Source organism: Oxyura jamaicensis, chromosome 4 (assembly GCF_011077185.1).
Source record: "Oxyura jamaicensis isolate SHBP4307 breed ruddy duck chromosome 4, BPBGC_Ojam_1.0, whole genome shotgun sequence".
Classification (NCBI taxonomy): domain Eukaryota; kingdom Metazoa; phylum Chordata; class Aves; order Anseriformes; family Anatidae; genus Oxyura; species Oxyura jamaicensis.
Window position 1 is genome coordinate 14,127,534 of NC_048896.1, and position 22,980 is coordinate 14,150,513.

The following is a 22,980-nucleotide window of genomic DNA, read 5'->3' on the forward strand; positions in this document are numbered from 1 at the left end:
ATTTCGTTGCTCCCGCTTATATCTGCATGAGGGTCCTTCCTGGCTCCGGGCATTCTCATGCTGCAGTCACTGCCGGGCGTGCCAGAGCTCAGAAGGAGCCAAGCGTGTTAAATGCCTGGCGCTGCGTAGCTGCAGCGGCACAGCCCCCAGCTAGGGATGCCCGTGCCAAGCTCCAGGTGGAAGGGGAGCTGCAGGAGGCTGGCTCGGCTCTCCTGAGCACGGGTCATGCCAGAGGCATGGGGAGAAGGCTCAAAAGCTAAGACCCCTTCTTGAGACCTCGTTTTACCTCGAGGGCAGACGTAGGCATAAAGATCATCTAGCTTTTATGCAATGTAGGATTTGGCAGAAAATACTTTTCTTTGTTTTTCTGACGTGTAGATACATGAAACGCATTTGGCAAGAAAAAGGCACTCCACACTTGCACACCTGCACAGCCACTGTTCATCCAGGAAGGCTGCTCCAGCGCGACCCACTCAAGTAGCTCTCTTAATTCATCACATCCGTAATTCAGTTCTGGCCTTAATGTTTCAAGGTCTCTTTAAGCCAGTGACCATATCCTATGAATGAGATGAAGAGAAAAAAAAGCCATTGAATATATTAGCAGCAGCCAACAAAACAAAAAATATGCTAAAATACCTTTTCCCGTCTTACCTGCTTTAATGCATGGTAATAAACACATTTCAGGACATCTGTTTTCAGGCTTTTTCATTCTCTGTTGTCCATTCAACTATCTTAAGGCACCAAATTCCCCTCTCCCAGGACATCTGTAAAGAGAAACATTTATGGAAATAAAATTTTTTAATCTCAGATTCAAAGATTAAACAGTGGCTTTGTTTTTTTTTCTCCAGTAGGCTTAAGCCAGTCCTGCCCTCCAAGCTGTCGGTGAGTTCATTTCCTCAAAAGCAATGAGTGTTACCAAAGACAAAAACACAAAACGAATCAGTGAAACTGGAGCTAACGGCTTCATAAACACCTTTGATTGCCAAAGCTTCTGGCTTGTGATAACACGGTAATACTCTAAAATTGGCTTCAATTCCTGTAAGAAGCTGTTCAGTGCATTTCAGACTTGAAGGTTTCTTACCTATGTAAAAATGCCAGTACTTGGAAATATCAAACACACTAGAGCTATATCCTGTCTTAAATGAAGCAGAACGTTCATGCTGACACTACTTGATTAATTCCTCTTTTGAGTGCTAATATTGCATGGCAGAAAACAGGTGGAGGACAAACACACAGGTATGTTTCCTACACGCAGGCACATATGGCCCCTGCTCTCCAGCCTCCATCTCCATAAGATGACCATGGTGCTCTTTCCATCCAATTGCCTGGGGCCAGAGGCATCTCTTGGAGTTCCAAAATACAGAACTCGCTATTTGGAAATCAGCATACGGCATCAGTTGCCTGAGCAGAGCAGCAATATGCCAGTTGTGTTGGAATTTTGATAACCACAGCTTTGGAGCATGAACATCACCGGCAGCCTTAGCTCAAGTAGCAGAACCACAGCATGGACTTCAAGCACCTCATAAGACCTGAATAAACACCTTCTGCAGTGTAAACCCTATGTTCCAAAATGTTCTGAGTGGGAGACACATCCCAGGACTCAAGAAAAGGGCAAGGGCTGGGAAGCAGGGATCTCTTTGCTGAGCTGAAGAACAATATGAAGGAGTCAGAGCAGTTGTCTGAAATGGTAAGTAATTGAGATGTGATAAAAACCTCTGAAATGCAGAGCACAGAATGCATCCTGGTGGAGAAACCCCAGTCAGCATCTCTCGTAGCAGTGAGAGGGGGAGTAGAAGCAGGTGTTATGTTAGGTGTAAAAGCGGATGAAAATCCTGCTTGTTGGGAGGATGCTGGCGATCAGCATATCTGGAGAGCCCTGGAGAGGCTGTTCAGTAAAAACCCTCAGGCTGCAGAAGCTGCTCAAACCCAGCAATACTTCTCCAGAGGGCTGCAGGCCTGATCAGACACTGAGCTCTGCAAACACCAAGGTAAACACCAAGAGTGTGTCCAAGGGCAGATGGGAAGAGGGGCAGGAACAGAGTTATGGGAAGCACCATAATTTAGACATGCTGTGACAAAGACTCAGTTTAAAGACTACCGCAACAACACATTCAAAAGCAGCAGTCTGACTTGAAAGCTACAGACAATTGATTGACAGCTTTCTCAAGTATATTTCAAGTCCAATTCACTTCCTAAATCCTTGTTTTAAATCCCTGGTGCTTGAGAATGGCAATGCTGTCTGTTGAGGGTACCCTGGAGGTCGCTGTCATTTCCCCATTTCTGAGACAGGGACTAAGATGGTGTTGTGTCTCTGCAGGGATCCAAGATCACTGAATCATGTCCTCCCTGGAGCCATCAGCACCTGGAGAAGTATCAGAAATAACACTTCCTACAATGAAAAGGGAAGACAACACGTAAGCGGTCCTCAAATGTACAGGAGTGACTTTTCCACTGTTCCTCTCTTAGACCTTGCCATTTCTTCCTCTGCCTGTCACTGCACATCTGTCGCAACGCAGATGGCAGAATTAATCCACTAAGGGCAATGAACACAATATCTGATGTTCTCAATATTTCTCAGATCAAGGTTTATTAAAAATAAAAATTGTAGAGTAAGAATGTTGCTGAATCAACGTTCCTGGTAGTCAATCAGATATCTGAATTATGTCTCTGCCCTTAAAATATACAGTGGATAACAGTTTTTAAATGGCCCCTGCAAAAGCTACTGTGTGTACTGTACCTTGACATTAAGTCCACAGTAAAGTACTTACCTTCAGGATTCTCCCCATTTATAGGTCTTATATTCTGCTTCAAACTAAGCAAAGGAGCTGCTCCTGAATGTAAAAATAATAAAAAAAGTAAACATATGATTTACTGCCAGCCTCCCAGTGAGCAAAAGGGCATGCACCTATCACTGCAGGCAAGCAACAAGCAAGAAAAAGAAAAATGATTCAGAGCAACAGAGGGAAGGCGAGAGGGACGAGGGTGTGGGCTGGGCAGGGAGTTAGGATGCGATAGCTCATTACTATGAGCGTATACAAGGCCACTCTGACATTAGGGAGGCTGTTACAGGATTGCAATGGAATTATGGTACATATATGCGGACAAAAGAGGCCATTAGCTCTGAAGAACCACTTATTTATCCCTTTCAGCAAACAGTGGTGGGCCCTGATCTCACACAGTGCACAGGTAAGTGCTCAGCTTTATCTGCTGGTGGATCCACACAGAGTGCCCGTGCTCCCCAGCTCTGCCCAGAGGCAGCAAGGTCTGCCGTGAGGGTGGGACTCCCCCTTACAGGCTCTTCACCCAGCCCAGGGTGAGACCAAGGACAGATTACCCAGCCACAGCAGCAAGATGCTTAAAAAACAACTGATCCTGCAAAACCCCCTCTGCGAAGGAGAGGCCGAGTAACTCCTGTCTCTTCTATGGACAGCAGAGCCAGAGAAGCCATTTTCTGCTGAGCCCCAAGTATGATTTGTTTCCTTATAAAAAGAGGTTAAAAAACAAACAAACAAAACAAACAAACAAAAATAACCATTAACTTCCTTCCAAGTAAGCTGGGGCTGAGGCAGCTGGGCACAGTTACCTGCTTGCTGAGCAGAGCACACCTGCATGCCCCCTGGCCCTGCCATGGCCAAGCTGTGTCTCCAAGTCTGTGCCCACTGTGTGCTGCCGCTGTAACTTGCCACATGCCAGGGCTTCAGTGTGCCCCTTCTCAGTGATCCGAATGAGAGCGTGTTATAATCGGGACCAGTAACCACTGCTGTGGATTAAGTTGTGCGACCGCCCCAGGGCAGCAGCACGTTGTGTAGGAGCAGGAGGAGGCAGCACCCAGAGCTCCCCAGCCTCCCTGAGCTCCCAGCCAGGCAGGCAGCACCAGCCTCAAGTGAGAGCCACCAACCCCACTCAGAGCTGGCACCATGCAAACAATCTGCCAAGAAGCAAATTATCCTCTCAGCCCAGAGATTCCTCAGCAAATAACAGCACCTTTAGGCCTTGCTGTGCTGCTGCAGGCCAAGGGCAACTATTCAGGTTAGTAGGTGCAACTTTGCTGTTTATAAGTGAAGATTCAAGTCACTGGGACAGCACCGAACAAAGTAGGGAAAAATAAACCTGCCTACAGAAAAGCATCCACTGGGCAGAGGTCGAAGTTCCTGGAGCACCATTTCACACTGCCCAGGGGCAACACTGTGGCTTCGCGGTGTCCTACAGACACGCGTTTACCTTCCAGTACATTCAGTCTGCAGCAAGCCCAAAGGAGATGAGTGCTCACACTGATGCTGGTGAAAAAGAGGGGCCTCTTGGGTTATTCCTCCAGTCTCTTCCAGCGTGAAATGTTTGCCCTCCACTCACCGCCTGGCCCAAGCTGAGATAGCTACAGATGCAGCTCTGCCCCTGCTCCGGAGACATCCCCAACGCTGGCAGTTCAGCCCTGCAAGAGAAAGCAGATTTGGCCCCTTAGCATGTCATCGCATGTTTGTCAGTAGGAATTTAGCTTGCACATATTTAATTAATGGAAACAGGGATAAACAAGCAGATTGCTTACTTCAATTATGTGCACAACGCCTGCAGGGTTACCATTTAAAAATCACAAAGAAAGTAAACACTCAGAATGGGCGGAAAGCTGCAAACAGGAGTGTACAATCTGCAGCTACCTTGATGACGACTAAAAACACCTCTCCAGCAAGAGAGAAAAGAGCGAGGTTACACTTGGCAAATGAGTATAATTCAAAAATTTCCAGCCATCTGTAAATAACATTTACCTGGAGCAGCTTTACATAATTAAATGACTTCCTTATTAGCGTTGCATAGACCCATTTGCACAGAGAGGGAATAACTTGCCCAGAATAAAGGCAAAGAAGGAAAGAAATCAGCAGCTCTCCATTTATTTATTTAAGTTTCTCCCAGAGGCAATTTCTCCAGAATTCCCCAAATTCCACGAAGTCAAGCATTTGCTTTCCTCGCAGCTTAACTTGCCGAAAGACGCATTACCTGGACAAACAATCCTCTCTCTAAGCAGCTTAACACATTTGTGCAAGTGTTTGAGCTGCTGTAACGAGGCAAGAAAGCCATTCCATATCCTATTTAGGAAGGTAAATCATTTCCTTGTTATTTTGAGTCCCTCAACTATTTGTGCTACCGAATGGATTAGAGGAATTCTCTGTGGGATGGCTATTATGGGTGACACGGCTCATGTACAGCAAAAGGTTCAAAACCAGGAGTGAAAAGTGGTTTCCGACTCAGTAGTTTTAATAATTAGATGCAAACCCGAGCCCTTTGATTGACTTGATTTGTATTTGTAAGAATGTCAGTGAGACTGATGATCACAATTGATTGTACAGCTGCATTTGAAAATTAAAATAGCCAACAATGCCAGCAGACTGAATTCCCCTGCTGGTCCTCTGTGCAAACGAGCTGATTGCAAAACAAACACTGGAGTTATTTCTGTTGCCTTCTCTACTCAGTAGATGCCCATGTTCAGTGCTAAGCAGGACTGGTTGAGACATTTGGCATTTCAGTTTCTTATTTTATTTTCCTAAGCACCTGTGGAAATATTTCCCCCTTGCAAAAGAAAAAAAAAAAAAAAAAAGGAAAGCTAGAAAATATACAATAACTTTCTGCTGAAAGGTCTCTGTGGGACTGAAGGAGTCTTACTGAACAAAATTTAGTTCTAAAATAGCTTTAGACATAAGCACTCCGCTACTATTGCAGCTGTATTTTCTCACTCGAAGCAAGCTGGAAGGACCAAGCGCTTCACTGGTTTACACACGGATTTCAGTGACTGCAGCAGGAGGCTCCAGAGGAACTGTGTTCAGTTTTATTGTACCTGTCCAAGCTCTGAGAAAATAAACTTTTGACCATATCAAGTGCCCACGCATTCCTGGAACGCTGTGATGATCAGCAACCACTGTCTCAAATTGCATTGTATTTGTGATTTATTTATTCGCTGATTTATAGAATCTCTCTGGGTCGTTATTCACGTATTCTGAAACAGGAAGGTGTTACACAACTGGAAATAATTTAGTACCAAACACTCCAGGGAAAAATTCACCAGGTGTGTCAATGGTTCTGATTCCAGTGTAAAATGTACCCCAGACAGAGGGGGAGATACATTTTTTTCAACATATAGTCAGGGTGTACAGCCCTCTTTCTCCCACACTAGCTGCTGTTCTAACGTTACCACAGATACGGGAGCAGAGACTTCTCAGGCATAAGCAGCTCACACCAAGCTAGAGAAGTCAAACATCCTCCAGCCAAAGGCAGATTCCTGCCCATCACCAACCTCAGTTTGGTACACTGGCTCCCTACAGGTTACGGACCCTACAGGAATGTTAATTGCTTGGGATCATAGGACAAGTCAGGCTAGAAGTGACTTCAGGAGGACTCTCTGTTTGAAGGAGGGTCAGCCATGAGATCAGAGCAGGTTACTCAGGGCTTTCAAGATCCCATCAGGTCTTGAAAAACAATTTCCCTTCTGCTTTTCAGTGCAGTGAGAAATTGCCTCTCAACGTATCAAACACCAGAAGCACCTTTAGGAGTGGCCAGATGCAGTTGCATTGCAGGATGTGCTATTGACACAGGAGGGCTTTGGGCCAGACTATCGACCAGCATTACCAACAGTGGCAGTCCAAAGAATTATGTTCACAATATCCCACGTGGGACGTAGTAACTCCACGTAGCAGATCTGACCTGCAGAGCTGCTTAACATGCCCAGCGGCCGTCTGTCCAGGATGTCTGACATTGGTAGCCCGCCTTGCTGAGCACGGACATCAGCCAAAGAGATTTACAGATGAAATTTTTCTCCCTAAATGAATACTGGTAACTGTTGAATCCATACAAACCGTATCAAGTAGTTCGACCTACTTTGGTCTGTCTATCTGGAATTCATCTCTGCTTTGCCAGGGCAGCACTAACCCCATCCAATTGTTTCAGGCTCCAGAGCCGCAGGTATGACCCGGTGCCGTTTGATAACTAAGTTGTAGGCATGACTGAAATCCCCACGGATAACATCAAGCGTGCAAAAGAGATGTAATCAATTTTAGAACAAAGTTAAATCTGCAGTCATTTATCCTACTTCCACTAATATCTAACAATAAATAATGTCACGCATTAACTACTTTCACCACTTTTTTTTTCCCCAGCCATGAGAATCTTCTAGCAAGTTCTAGAAAGCAAAAATAAACATCAGGTGCAATGAAAACCACAGAAGCAATAATTAATTCATTAATTGATAATAATAATAAACTCTTAGTGCACCACATTTGCTTTCAGCACAAATCTTCCAGTCAGCTCCCTTCCCAACATGGACGAGGGTGAATTTTGGCAACTGCACCAAGTAAGCAGAACTAGAACAAAGTCAGCACCTTTCTTGCCTCAGAAATGAGAATTTCATCACCTATATCCCACATTCAAACAATTAAATATGCTCTCCGTTAGATAGGCACGGTCTCCTCCGATAAAAAAAAAAAAAAATAGATCAGAGGAAAGCAGTGAGATGGTTTCTCAAACTAGCTGATTCCAAGGAAAAGCCCTAAAGAGTGCCCTAAGAGGAGCCCACAGGGAAGTGTGAGAGGGACTTTTTACAAGGGCATGTAGCGATAGGACAAGGGGTAATGGTTTTAAACTGAAAAAGCGTAGCCTTAGATTCAATATTAAGAAGAAATTCTTTACTCAGAGGGTGGTGAGGCACTGAACAGGCTGCCCCCAAGAAGCTGTGGATGCCGCAGCCCTGGAGGTGTTCAAGGCCAGGCTGGATGGGGCTTTCAGCACCAGGGCTGGTGGGAGGTGTCCCTGCCCATGGCAGGGGGTTGGAATTTGATTATATTTAAGGTCCCCTCCAACCCAAGGCATTCTGTGATTCTATGGAAATATGAGAAACAATTGTGAATCCAGTCTCTCTGAGCCTACAGCCCTACCAGAGCATATGTTCTAGCCAGCCTTATCCACCTTTACCCTGCCTAGCACCTCTTCTTCCAAATCATACAGGAAAGACGTAGTTTTGCAAACTAAATATTCAGCTTGACATAGTCTTAACTTTATATTTTATAGGATTCCTGAAGGAAGTTGCTTGCTTCTGCATCTGAAGCAGAGCTTGCTCTCATTTCCAGCTAACGCATGAAGTTAAACTGTTTCTAAATGAACTGACTAGATCTAAACAGTGTGGCACATAAAATCCTCACCACTTTTGTATCTTAGTATGTCTCATAACAACATAGGATCTTGCAGAAGCGAGGTCTACCAGGTTAAGTTTTGCACAGAGTATAAAAAGAATTCATTTACCCATTTCAAGTTCATTGCCTTCGGATTTCATTGAACATCCCTTTTGTGTGTTGCAAATAACACGTAGTGAGGAATAACCCCACTGACCCTCTCAGTGTTGTTCGTTATTACACATCCTTCTGTCACACTCCTCTTTATTATCCTGCTCCTAGAATTAAGTGGGATTTATCTCGCTTAATATCTTCTCAAATGACAGTCCCCCTATGCTCGTAGTTATTTCAGCTGCCCCTTCTGGCCCCCTCCACTTCCAGCTCTAGCGTTATTTGAAAGGAGATGATCGTTTTACATCCATTTCTCTAGCTGCAAAGGAGCAGCAATAAGAGGGCCTGAAACGGGAACACAGTAAGCAGGGAGGCTCCTGTGTTATTAATATTTATTTCCTGCTGGTATCTAGAGGCATCGGCTGAGCCAGAGCCCTATTGTGCTAAGCTACACAGCCATGTAGAACCTGACAGCCCTTGCTCAAAGGACTGCACCAGGAGGGCCACAGGGATCTCAGACGGGGAGAATTCATATTTCAAGTTTACTTGTCTAATGCAAACTCATCGCCTTTCAACTTCCCGGCAGATGTAGCCTGTGCTGAGCAGGAGTGTGGTGCATGTTTGATAATGAGAGCACTTACATTTCACCCCCAGCAAAGGGAGCTGGTCCCTGCTGTCACAGATCCCCATGCGACCTTTATGACAAAGCTGCAAACAAACCCTTCACAGCAGCACATGGTCAAAAAGCAGCACTAAGCCAGCACATCCCAAAGAATTATGGTGCTGGCAGTAGCAAGGGGCAAAAAGCCCAGGGCTTCAGAGACGAATCTGCCTGCTGAGAAGTCATGGAGAAGACATAGACCCCAAACGTGCAGTCACTTTAAAGCATGAAGCACTTCAGAGAACAAAATCTCACCAATCCAGGCTCTGGGGAGAACGCATTAGGTATCACACGGCCTGTTCCCAGCAAACACAAGTGCCCATAGTGGTGATGTAGTCAGGGAGAGAATTTCAGAGGCTTCAAACAGATAAATAGAAAGCCTAAACATCACTTTGAAAGTGAGCAAAGACACCTAACACGACTTGGACACAACTATGTGGTCTTCACAACTTCTGCTGCTTTCTTTTCAGACCAGCTGTGTACAAGTGCCAGGACAAGCTATGTCCATGCACAGCCTCATCCCTCTCCTCCCACCCAGCAGACAGCTTCTGCTCTGCGTCCTCCCAGCCACCTCCTCCTAAATGAGCCCCTTCACCCTGTGCCTCAGGGGCTGCCTCCTGCTCACCTTGCTGCTCTAAGCCAGAGTCTGCAAGAGCCCCTGAAGCATACGAGCATATTTGTTTACCTGCATTTCTCTGCTGGGAGCACTTCACTGTGAAATGGTCCTGCTACCATGGGAAAAGGTAGGATGCTTGTTAGATAGGCACAGCTCTGCTCACCGTGTACTTGACCTTTTCAGCAGGGGAACCAGAGCAAGGTCAAAAGGAGCACCTGGAAGAAAACAGCTTTACCAGTGAACATCCAGTCCCACAAGCACTTTCACTTTTTGAGTGTACTCAGGAGAATGTAAAAGCAGCCAGAGCGAAAGAGCAAAGAGAACAACTGAGGAGCTCCTTGAGGAGGCATTAGAGGACAGCAGACAGCCCTTGACTGCTTTTCTTTCGTTAAGGGCTAATATCAGATCTAGTCACTTACCCAAGATGCAAGCAAGAGCATTTTTGCCAGTACCCACTACTGAACTACTTCCGTGGAAGCACAAAACATCTTTGCCATAATTTCAAGAAACAAAACTGAGGCCCAATAATCCTTTCCAGGCATCATCCGGACAGCCAGCAGAAGGCTCAGAAGATGCAGTCCTGTCCCCAGGAGGGCAGAGGACCCCAGCAGGATGGTTCAGTAATGTGTTCTGGTTGAAAGCTCCTAGCAGCTCTGGAAAATTATCAGGAAAAGTGAACTTTCACACAAGCTGTTAACCACAATTGCTTTCTCAGCCTGTCACTCTTCAGGCACCAGCTAGAGGAAGAAAGCCCCAAATTAAAACTGCTTTGAGTAGCGCTGAGAGCCCCTAACCAGGTTGCTCAGGCCCTAGGTGTGATTCATCACATGAAACCTACAAGCACTGGTATCATGCTCCAAATCCCTTCAGCTCCCCCAGGGCCCCTGTGAAAACAGCTGTGCTCAGGCAGAACCACCTCGGGCTCAGATCTAACACCTGATCTCCTTTAATGAGCAAGGAGAAGGTTTTTATCTCCCTTGCTGGATAGGTCAGCTGTCCGCAACGATTGTGATGGTGACAATGCCCAAGTTATACAAGGATCCTTCCTTATACAAGGATCCTTCCCTATCCCCTTCTAATTCTCCTCCTGATTTGGGGCAGGTCAGGCTCCTGCACACAACAGCATCACACTGCAGGCACATTTTTAAACACACCATAGCACGTGGGTTCCTAATGTACAGCTAGAAATGGAGCACACGTGACTGCAAAGCTGCAGTTCATAATTCCTGCGATGTTTCAGGGTGAGCAGACCTTAATACGGTTTTAATACAATTGCCCAATTATGAGTTTGCCTGATTCTTGGCCTTGCAGATGCATTTCATGTGACACAGCCAAGTCAAGCAGACACGCCATCAAAAGCAGTAGCAGAGGGGTATATTTATCAGACATCCTGACATGGATTATAAATGTTAAAAATCCCAGCTTATTACAGATGTTGGAAGAGAGCAAAGATGGAGGAAGTACCAAAAAGAAGCAGTGCTTGTGCCCTGGATAAGATGTGGTGCTGCAGTTAATTCTTTTTTAGAACAAATGCATTAAACATTTATTACACCAAATGTCAGTTTAAAACAATCATTAAAATCAGTTTTCTCTCTGTCCACTGGAGATCAGTTATTCATTTAAAGTTGGTGAAGCTTCCCTAATTCCAACCTCATTATTTCCATGGGCACATAACAGGAGCCATTATATTTTAGATTCCTGTAGTAATGTTGCCCGATTTATTTCTCACACTTTGCAGCTCCTGTTGCAAACCTCTGTACTGAACATGAACACTTCATTTAAAAATAAGTCCCCTAAGGAACATCTTCTGGAAATACATGTACAGGGGGAAAAAGTCAGCTTAGAGTAATACACACGGATTGACTAGTTAAACAGTCTGAAGAAAAAGCAAAGAGCAGAAATGATCTGTTTCAGAAATAACCATTTACCATGGTGTTTATGTACTTTTATTATTTGCTAGGCTATTTGTTCCCCTCCTAGCTGAAAGCAAGGGTGTGGACCCATGTGCTTCCCCCACCTGTGTTAACCTCCAGCCTAACCTCAAAGGAGCTGGAGGCTGTTCTACCTCTCGCTGGTGCCTGGAGGACTATCTTGGCTGCCCACGGGGTCTGCGCTCCTGTGATAGGGCAATGAGCATCCCTGATGCTGGCTGGACTTTGGAAAAGACAAGCACAGGCAGGCTCAGGCACTGGTCTCTGCTCCTGTCCAGCACGGGACTGATTTGCCTTCTGATCTGCTGCTGAGGCCAGCCATCAGAGGATGAATGGCCTCTGATGCCTTCCACATCAGGGGAAAGCAGGGATCACATCTTAGTTAATAATGAGAGCTGAAAAGGGCAACTGAAACCTTTAGTTTTAAAATACATTAATTTACAGTAATTAACATGCAGATCTTGTCAGATCAGCACTAAGAAAATTGCTGCCATCTACTGCTGGAAAGAAATATGTGAACACCGAAAGCCTCTTCCAAAAACTAGCAATAAACTGCAATTAACTTAAGGGAGTTTATTTGAAGTGCAAGGCAAGCTCTGGGAAGGGAGGTCATCACACCCAAGAAAGAGGGATGTGACCCTGCAACCTGGTGGTCAGAGGATCAGGCTGGGCAGATAGAGCTCTTCCTCCTCTGTGAGCAAACATTTCTTGTTCACAGAGAAAGAAAAACAGTGAGGCTAGGAGGCATCTTTTACCCTCTGCACTGTGCAGAGCTGTACTTAAACTACATCCCCACATGCCTGAACAACCAAGTTATGACATTCACACACTCTTTATCAAAAGAATAATTGCTTAAACCTTGAGAAAATCTTTTATTTTGGATTCCCCAATTCCTTAAAGCTTCAGAGGTATTTCTCCCTCTCCTATGACTTCGGTTTTACTCACTGATAACTCCAATGAGCTGGAGCAGATGAGGCAGTCTCCCTCCATCGCTGCTGATTTGGGGCGGGTTAATCCAGTAAAGATGCTGCAGTGTCAGGCATTCACAGATTTGGTTTTCAGCAGAAACTCTACACTAGTAGGTATTCCTCCTGAGAAAGGCAGAGAGAGAAAATAAATTTTACAAACAGAAGGCATGAAAGTCTGGAATATGTCTGTATCAATTCAAAGCTTTGGGGGTAGAGCAACAGTCTGCCAAGTGGAATTCCCACATCCCGTTCCCAGTCCCTGCACCCATCAGGTGTCCTTGTGCTTCCTCTTAGGCAGGGTCACTCCAGAACCCATACTGATGTTTTGCACCAACAGCATATTCTCCCTCCAAAGCATCTGCTTTAGAGACAGAGAAATACATTTTTACATAGTGAGATCCCTGCAGCAGGTCCAGATCATTTAAATGGGCCATCATTTTCTTTGTCCTTTTCCAGGGAATTGCTCATCCAGCAGATGTATCACTTGATCAAGTTTTGCCTTGGGTGAGCTCCACTGGATTTAACATTTGCCTGATTTCCTCACACTATTCTTTCTCCACGGTGAAGAAGCACAGCAGTGTTTTAACTTCCCTGAGCAGCAACTACTGCCTTCGCTGAGCACCACACCTGAACACTTGGCTCATACAAAGCATCTTTAAAAACAGTTTTCATGAAGTCTCCAAGTCTTGGTCCTACTGAAAATAAAAAAATAAAAAATATACCGGTGTTAGACATGCTCAGACCAGCTCCACAGAAGTCTTCTCAAAGCGACCACTGCCATTTAGCTCCATCGTGAGGGCTGGGATGCCACCATCCCTCTGCACGGGTGACTCCACTGATAGTTCACAAGGAGGGGACAGCTTGACTGAAAGGAATGAGACCAGATGGGACCTGTCTGAACTACAAAATATTTTTCATTTCCTTTTACTTGACAGAACTCTCTTGGACACAAAGCAACTGGGAAGCAGCACTTAGACCTCTGCCTAGACCTCAGTGCAGCAGTAATTAGGAGGGTGAAAAGCAGTAATTTCCTTGAGTAGCTCTCTCTTTCTCCTGTACACACATCATGCACAGCATGTTGATTCATCAGCAATTAAAGCCTACTCTTTAATCTACAACCCTTTCATTACAGAGCTGATAGTCAAAAGTATCTGAAATGCCCAAAGTAGTCTCCCCATTCCCCACCCACCCCCAGTGGGGAAAAAAAAAAAAAAAAAAAAAGGTTGAAGAGGAAGAAAAAAGAAACCTTCTCAAATACATATCCTCAAGTTTAGGCAAAAACAGACTCCAAGATGAGACAGATTTCCTGGACCGACAAGCTCTTCTGGGCCCCTCTCCTCCCAGCTCCTGTGAGTGGCAATGCCGGGCACAAGGCAACGCGCTGAGCAGCAGTTGGTGCTTATAGACAGAGACAGGTAATAATTCCCCTCCCAAAAGTACCGTGCTTACACAGAGGCACCAAGCCCAAAAGCCACTGTACCACCTGCCGTTCCCTCCAGGCACTGGGGCTTAGGGCTGAGCGTTTCAGCACCATCCAGCTGCAGCTGAGGACAGAAAACAGGAAGGTTTCTGATTTGGCAAGGTCTGGCTTATCTGTCTTCCCCCCCCACGGACCCTGCAGCAGGCGATGCTTCCCCCAGGTAACGTGCCTGGGATGATTCAACACAAGACAGGAAAAAGCCCACCCAGCCCAGCCACCCGAAGGGCTCTGGCAGCAAACTGCCCCACGCAGTCCATCGTCCCCTCACCTGCCAAGCCGCGCTCCCAGCACTGCAGGCACTGCTTGGCTGAGCTCTCCCTGCCGGGCAGTAGCTGAGCAGGCAGGGATCTGTCCCTCTACATGCGGATTTAAGCACGTGTTTAACAGCTCTCCTGAAGCAAGATGCTGATGCACTTAAGGAGAGAAAAAATAGCATTTTTAAATTTCTATTACCCTGACAGCACCAGGTGCCTGAATAATGCTTTTCCAGTAGGAGGAAACTGTAGAAGGTTTTTTTCCCATCCTAGGAAAGCAGTCAACAGCCTTTCAGTAACACCGAAATGAGCCCAACAGAAGCGTTTGTGTCAGGTTACCCTACAAGGAGGATTTCAGCTGTATTACCAGAGAGGAACATCTGTACAATGTTTGCCTGCCAGGAAAAAGTCTCTGCTGCATTTTCCCAAAAGGAACTTTTTTACAACCTTTTGCTGACAGAGAAGTAGTAATTATCCACACAGGAGCATACCATTAGAGTTCCCTTGACAAAGATTTATTTATTTATATGTATCTGCCCTGGAAGAAAAAACATAATGAATGAAGTGCTGGTAGATTTCTTTGCTAATAGAGCAAAGGGGGAAAAAGAAGTCACAGTGCAAACAGAGCACCTGAAAGGACAGCTATCACAGCAAAGCAATCAAAAGGGCACAAGAGGGACACTGCCAGGCACTTGGCAGACCCAGCCAAGGATGTGTGTGCTGCATGAGCACTTCACACCACAACAGGCAACCCACTCAGTGTGTGTGCCTGTGACTGCCTCACGTTTAGCGGTGCTGGGCCTCCTTTGCCAGCCAGGATCCTTGCTGGAGTGCACGAAGGCTAGAGAGGAATGAGAGAGAGCCTTGCAAAGTTATTTTCCTAACCCTGCCATGGCATTCTTCCCACTTATCTCCCTTTCAAGTGATCTTAAGAAGCTGACAGAGAGAGGACACATGGTGCCAGAAACAGCACAAGAAACACAGCTTAACATGCTCATTAGACTGAGGAGAACGTCGCAGCTAATCACAAAGCTACCACTGTGGTAAGAAGAAAAGAAACGCTGAGTTTTAAAATGTTTTTTTCATTTTCTTGTCTAGTTATTGTCAGACGAGCCACACTATGGGAACCAAGACCTCTAGTCCCAGAGGTCTTTTATAAAACAACAGTATTAGAGTTGGATGTTCCTGTTAAACAAGCACGACTCTTCATTTGTTCAGCAGCTTCCCCATGTACGGCTGCTCCTCCTGTTGGATGTACTTACTGGTCAGTGACTGGTTAGGTGGGAGAATAATTTATACCATTATGGTGGCTTCATGGGCCTCATACGAAAGGATTAAAGCCAGCTACTGCCAAGCCCCTAAGCAGAGAAGCCAGCATAGGAACTTCTCTCTGTGTACAGAGGTGCTAGACATTGTCCTCCTGCCTGTGTGATGTGTTGTCTGTGCTTTCATTCTCTGTACTCAGAGAGATAATTCACTCACACTTCATTGGTTTAATCAAAGTGATCAATATCTCTCTGGTTCTGGTGTTGGAGAGTAAAACAGGACATCTGCAACTCCAGTGAGTGAGGACTGCTGTTATGCAGTCCTGAGCCCTGATTCTGGCACCTTTACTGAGCGCTGCCTTGCTCAGGACGCCATCACCTGATGGGAGTGTTTCCTAAGTAAGGACTGTAAAATCAGGCGCAAAATTCCCATACAAACACAATCACAGCACTTGGCAGACTAACGTCTTATGGCTCCACCGGGTTATTTGTATCTTTGATTCCTGCTAACATTCTTGTCAAATGAGCATAGATTTATTATTTTAATTATCTCAAGCTTGTAGAGATTTGAACATCTGCTATAGGTATTCAATAAGTATTAGAACAGCAATCAATTTTTCCTTAAGCAGGGAAGTGATTCATGGTGCTCTGCGAGTAGATAAACTCACTATAGTGGGTACCAGAAAGATACTTTGAAAGAAAGCAGGAGGCCCTTTTAATTAGCTTCTAATTAATTCTGTTTAGGAAATCTAGATGAAACATAACATTTAGGAACACTAAAAGTCATTTAATTACAGGATTTGGTGCGTTATCCTCAGATCTCATTGCCAAGGTAGCGGTGTTTTCCGTTCTGCTTCCCAGCAGGACAGTGTTTATGGATTATCTATACAGCTTTGTTCAACATCCTTTGTCCCACGCGGCTTTCAGGCTTGTATAATAGATTTATCAGTTAGCAGTGATGGACCATCGGAAGAATTCAGGCCAGAGCTTTGCTTGATGCCATTTGAATCCCCCTTGGGTTTATTTAATGCCAGTAAAATCAAAAAGGAGGAGACTTCCAGGTTTGACTTGGCACACAGGGCGTCATTAAAACAGCACGTCTGGTGGAGAGCACAGACAGATCCTGGAATACCAGCCTTCGTGTCTAGCATCTGTCCTGAGGTGAGTTACAGAACAAACACACATCTCTAGAGTTACAGACATGCCCGTGCACCCCTATGGGACTCCATGCCCTGAGTAACTTCTCTCAAGTCGGGACAGGACAGCAGGGCTTCAGAGCAGCACAGCACAGGAGGACAGGTGGGGGGCAGGTCCCTGCCCATACCTACGTTCCCCCTGGCTAGCCTTAGCTCAGCCACCAGCCCTTGGAGCTACTCAGCTCAGGGCAGCCCAGGTGCACACACCCCCAGAGCATCTTTACCATGTCCCCCATTCCCACCCATTCCCCACAGCACTATTTCCACGGACCTGTCCCAAACACGGTATGCAAACCTCTACGAAGAAACCCGCTGCACCGCACGCTGCCAGCACAGCACGGATATGGTTAAACAGACGGAGGAACATTATAAGGTGTTCCTCTTACAATATTTTGAGCCACTGCCCTGGAAAGGAAAGAGAATAGGTCTTTGAAGGTAGCAGGGCTTCATTTCATGCAGAACAATGAAGTCGCACAACAATAATAGATGCTTTCCCATTCTCCCCCAGTACGTCCTTGAAGATTCTTAAAAGATTAAAGAAGTGGAAGTTGAGCCAGTTCGGAAAGTGCAGAATGCATTAAAGACCGAAAGGATAATAATGGTCCTTTTAACCAAGTTTTATATGAGAAAGAGTCCTGCCTCAGTCTGAAATTTAAAGAGAGACAGGGGGAGAGAAAATCCTGCAATCGTTACAATAAAACCTTGTCCTTATGGAATGGTACATGGGAAAATTAAGTTTTAAATTTGGGAAATAAAGGAAGTTCTTCTAATTGCCCTAGATTTCAAATCCATCAGACCAAAGACACAAGTGACCTAACATACCTAGGAAATGAATGGTTCTTCTACACCAGCCCTTGATGTTGCCTCCGTGGAGGAGGCAGCACCTCAGTCAAATCTGACCCAAGGCTCCAAAAAATTTCAGCCCGTGTTTATATCTGTCAGCTGAGGAGCTAACAAAAAGATTGTTATTATTTCACTTACTGTGGGCAGACCCAAATGATTTTTCATGAGATTTATGCCAGGAAGGAGGAGAAACTTGCAGATAAGCATGCATCCTATGGAAAGGAGGCAGCAGGAAAATGAAGAACAGAGCTGTTTATGGGAGAAACGGATGAATGGAGCATTGAGGCTCATCAAGTTAATGAGACAGAGCCAGATGCTAGAAAGAGAAGGATTTTACTAGGTTATTTGAAAGATGCAGTGAACAAAAATAAATACCATAGATCTGATTGCTGCCCTCCAACAGAAACCAGACAGCTTTTAGCTCACATTATCCCCAAAGACAGCAGTAGGAATATTGTTCTCTCCTGTACAATAGATTTCATCAGTCCCTAAATCTCAAAGTCAACCCCTCGTGCAAGCACCAGACAAAGCCAATATTTCTAGGAATGAAAACACAGATGCAAAAACAAAGGGCAGCGACCCATCTTAATAAATCCACCACCAGCTCCAAGAAATCTTTGGCTAAGTATCGAACAGATGCAAATTAAAACAGCGGATTTGTCAATTTGTATAAATTTAAAACTGGATGTAAAACCCAAATCTGTTCATTGCGCGGTTACTGATACAGCGCAAAGCTTTTTTAAGTGCCAGATTCAAATTCCCACCAAATCAGTGACAATCCCATGGGTCTCAGAGACCTTGGATGAAACCAGCTGTACTACAGTACTCAGGAAAGGGTAAAGAAAAACCTTGTTTCGTACCATTCTTGAGATACATTCCATAGCTGCAGCTAGAACTCTGCTAATGTCAAATTTTCCTTAGGTTTTCCAAATAAGCAGATTGCTAGAATTTGTCCCGAAAGAAAAAGTATAGCTCTGAGGAAAAAAATATAAAACAAAAGACATTTTCAGTACTGGCAGCAAGAGATAGAACCAAAATTTCCATTTCTTGTCAATTCCACTGTTATTTTTTCTGATAACGTATGATGGTCTGGGCACAGGAGCACAGAACCGCTATTTTTAAGAACTGCTGAGCTTGCAGGACCAGCAGTTTTAAAAAATATTACTAGGCCAAGCAAATGTAACAGTGCTCATTCAGGAGAAAAAAATAAAATAAAATAAAATAAAAGTGAACAGTGGTATCATTTTTATATTGCCTTTAAAAAAAAAAATAAATGAAAGGTGATCAGGAGTAGTCAGCATGGATTCACCAAGGGGAAATCATGCTTAACCAATGATTCCATCAGCCTTCTCTGAAGGGATGACTGGCTGGGTAGATGAGGAGAGAGCAGTGGATGTTGCCTGCCTTCGTTTCAGCAAGGCTTTTTGAGGCTGACCTGCTGACAAAAAGCCCTATAGGGAAGGACCTGGGAGTCCCGGTGGACAAGAAGTTATCCACAAGCCAGCAATGTGCCCTTGTGGCCAAGGAGGCCAACGGGATCCTGGGCTGCAGTTGGAGGAGTGCTGCCAGCAGGTCGAGGGAGGTGATCCTGCCCCTCTGCTCAGCCCAGGGGAGGCTGCACCTGGAGCACTGTGCCCAGTTCTGGGGCCCCAGAAGTCCCTTCCAGCCTCGACCACTCTGTGACTCTGGAACTGCACACAGCTATTTTCTTTTTGATTTTTTTCTGCAACCAAATCTAATTCTTCCAATTCAGGATCATAACATTTAGTGAAAAAAGAGAATCCAAAATTACTAAAGGCGAAAAACAGATTTTATACTTAGCTGTCCTGGTTATAGCAATTTCCATAGTAATTATGTTATGCACATCATCTAACACCTTGTCTAGAGTGAATTCTCTACTTCATTTTAGTACCATCATAGAAACATATATTTAAGAAGTTATAAGAAGAAAAGAATTGCCTTGGGGAGTCACACTTGCTACCGTGTTCTAAATTCTCAAACAATACTTCTAAAAAAACAGATTTTGTTTTTATGAGCAACATAAATTAATTGAGAACAGGAAACAAAATATGACTTTTTTTATTAGTCTCACTTCCTAAGAAGAGGCACGCACTGCTTGTGCCCTCTGTCTGCCAGCACCTAGGAATTACTGAACTTGGTGACCAGTTTGATTTAAATTCAGCAAAACTGAGATGTTCAAAAGTTCAGTTCCTACAAGTTTGGCAAGAGTGAATGCATCTAGGACACGGAGCCTTACTAAGGCAAACAAAGAAGCTAGGAAAGCACTGCAAACTTAACTTAAAAAGAGAAGATAATATATTTGGGGAAGATAAATTCCTCTTCCTATCCTATGTAGATCTCTGTCACCCAATGTAATTCAGGTAAGATGACAGTCAACCCTACAAAAAATGGTTTGCTATATTCATCTTGGCATCTGGTAAAGAATACAGAGAATGCAGGCTAACAATGGTTCATGCTCTCAAGTTTCTAAGCTATGGCAATGATTTACTTCATACACTCATCAGCCTTTGTCTTTCCCTGCGCACGGCCTGAACGTGCATGGCTTCCTCTTTGCTTTTCGGTGGCATGTTCTTGAATTAACCATCATTAGTTAATCGTTTTTGGACAGCAATTCCAAATAGCAATGCCCACGTAGGATGTGAAGAAGGATCCCGATGGTTTCCGTAACAGCTGAGTTTCCTTGGTGCCTCCCAGGGACTTGCCTGCAGTGCAACAGGGCTTTCAGTGGAGAAACCTTTCCCTGTTCTGCGTAATGAGCGGGGCACTGAATCAACAAAGCTGTACTGAAATGCAAGCTAATTGCTAACAAATTAACTTTGTGATTTCTGATGTTGTGTAGCATCTCTTAATTTCAATGCCCTTTCACAATTTTGTGAACACTTGCTCCAATTCTGGGCAAAATATCCCCAAATAAATTAAAAAAGTGTAGCCTCATGAGGAAACAAAGCTAGTCAAAGGGCACAAAGTCCTGAAGTCCCCCTCACTACACACTGCTGAAATAGCTATTTTATCATGTTATCAAAACATACTTTGATCCATTCCATGCATAAACATGCAGCTGCCTGACGTTATTAGCAGAAAGGACTTAAGGTGACATAAGGCTCAGCCCTGCATTTTTAACAGAATTCCACATATTCCCCTGATGATTCCACATATTCCTGTATTGGAGCTGCATAAGGAATGCAAGATCAGGGAGCACTGGCTTTGTCTTTGGGATCTCAAATCACACTATTCACAACTAAATCTGAGCCTGCATGTCAGCACCATGGGCTCAGCCTTTTGGCATGTGATAAAAGCATCCCTGGACTATTTCTGCTGATCACTTACCTGTTTTCCCAAGTCCTCTTTGCCTTCAATCTCTATTCTCTGACAGAGAAAAGATAAACATGACTTTGAAGACTGGTGAGAAAGAATCACAGCTGTGAATCGCAAATAAGAAACATTTCCACCGTGCACACAGTGCATCTATATGCAGTGGTCATTCTGTGTTCCTGCCTTTTGCTGTGAAAAACAGAAAAAAAAGAAAACAAATTAGTGACCAAGATATTTGTCTGAAGTGTGCACACCCAATCCAAGTCCATCATACAGGGACTCAGGCCTGAACCTGCCACCTCCCAGCCAAGTGGCACGAGTTCACTGACAGTGCACAGATGGACTTAGCTCTCTTGCAGAATCACACAGTGGCTTGAATAATCTTCCCTGTCAAGTGGCCATAAGACATCTTAACGCCTATGCATATAAGCAAAGCAGGCCAACAAATCCAGAACGTGGTTCCTGATGGCCTCCTGCATTCCTGAACTCCTTCCATGGGAAGCAGGGATGGGATCGACTGCTTTGTCACAACCCGTTGGAATATCACAGAGATGGACTCGTTCCCAAATCAACGTAACTCCAAATGACAAAATGGTCGTTCTTCAGCATCAGATACCATTACTGAACCTAAGAAATCTTTCAGTAAGAAGCAAACCCCTGGTGTGTCTGGTGCTGTTCAGATACAGGGGACAGCATCTGCTGAGGAAAGTCAAGAATCTCAACAGATAAAACAGACAAGAGCCACAAGGAGAAATAACAGCGTGGGGTAAGCAACATCCTTAGAGCCGCAGCAGAGAAAGTGGCTGCAGAACCCAGGTGTCCTGGATCCCAGCCCCATGCTTACAGCACCACATCGCTATGCCAGGCACACAGATGCTGCACTTTTAAGCCTATCAGTCTTCATGTCAGGTGTTACCTCAACTAACATGAAGTAAAGCTGCTATGGTAATTTCTCCCAAATTTCTCTCTGTTTTTTGGCCTTGCCAGTCGCATTAGAAAGCAACCCACGAGCACTGGTCCAACGGGACTCTTCTGCTTGCTCCTCTTCTTAGGGCTTTTGCTTCATCTTATTTCACTGCATGTAAACAAACCTCACCAAATTACAGGTGAATATAAAAATACATGCACGTAGCACTGCCTAAGAGGGTGTTATAGCTCCCAGCCTTGGCATATCCACCAAGGATCATGCTAGATAATTTAATTTAGTTCCAAACAGTCCTCGCAGCAAAACATGATTTTGAAAAATCAGCCAGCACACTGTTGTCAGGAAGCTTACCTTAAGTAAATTCTACTATCAGGCTGCTTCCAAAAGTCTTTGACAGCCAGCTGTGCGTTAGAGGAAGGCAGAAGCTAGAGAAAATGGCTAAAATCGGAGAGGAAGGATAAGAGGAAAAACAGCAGGAAAAAGAGATCACAGCTGAACATCCTACTTAGTTATAGGAGGTCTATAAACACTTTTAGATGCTCTCTGAAAGAACAGGTCACTGGGAGGTTAGGGAGAGGAGGGAAATCTGAGGAAAGATCAGAAAGAACACAAAGGAGAGCTGTAATTTCTCCTAAAAGATGAGCTCCAAATTCGAAGGAGCTCCCAAGACCAACACTGCCCCCCTCAAACCTTTCCTCCTTTCCCATGGAGAACAAACAGATTTGCAAAAACTCCACAACCTTCAAAAATCATCTCATAATAAGGCACAACGCCTGCTGCACAACCAAGAAAGCAAGAGTTAAGGTTGCCACAGTAACCTCCTTCTGAGATTTGACAGTAGGATTTTTCACCAGAGCCTGAAAGAGAAAGGGACCCAAATAACACAGATAAAAAGCAATGGGAACCAAGTGCCTCACACCTCACAGCTTTCCTTGAGGGAGGAATCCAATTAGACATCCAGAACTGCTCCATTGGGCCTTCATCTCCAAAGAGCCCCAAATAACTGTGTCTTAGCCTGAATCCCGTGTAGGGACTCTCCTGGTACGGAGCCCCCTGAGCTGCTCAATCTGCAGGCATTTGCCTTCTGCTCCGGACACTGCACGCCTGGCCTGCAGAATTGTGTTCCTCCAAAAAATGGACACAGCCCAAACTTACAGGAGGGGATATGGCACAGGGCCAGCTCTGCAGGAAGCCTGCAGTTCTTCAGTACTTGAGGGTCTTCGGAAAAGCCGTGAGTATCTTCTGACCAG

The 22,980-nt window shown here is 44.9% G+C and overlaps 1 protein-coding gene and 1 long non-coding RNA gene across 2 annotated transcripts in view; both read right to left on the bottom strand.

Annotated features, from left to right (window-relative positions):
- Positions 1 to 3,479, bottom strand: part of IL1RAPL2 (interleukin 1 receptor accessory protein like 2) — a 344,696-nt gene extending 341,217 nt beyond the window's left edge. Inside the window, exons 1-4 of the mRNA XM_035325341.1 lie at positions 3,382 to 3,479; positions 2,769 to 2,831; positions 652 to 764; positions 427 to 557 (exon numbers count right to left, since the gene is read on the bottom strand). The gene's annotated coding sequence lies outside the window, so the exon portion shown is untranslated. The remainder of the gene's footprint in view (positions 1 to 426; positions 558 to 651; positions 765 to 2,768; positions 2,832 to 3,381) is intronic.
- A 9,490-nt stretch (positions 3,480 to 12,969) lies between these two features.
- LOC118166433 overlaps positions 12,970 to 22,980 on the bottom strand; it is a 38,580-nt gene continuing 28,569 nt past the window's right edge. Inside the window, exon 6 of the long non-coding RNA XR_004750498.1 lies at positions 12,970 to 13,126. This is a non-coding gene — a long non-coding RNA (uncharacterized LOC118166433). The remainder of the gene's footprint in view (positions 13,127 to 22,980) is intronic.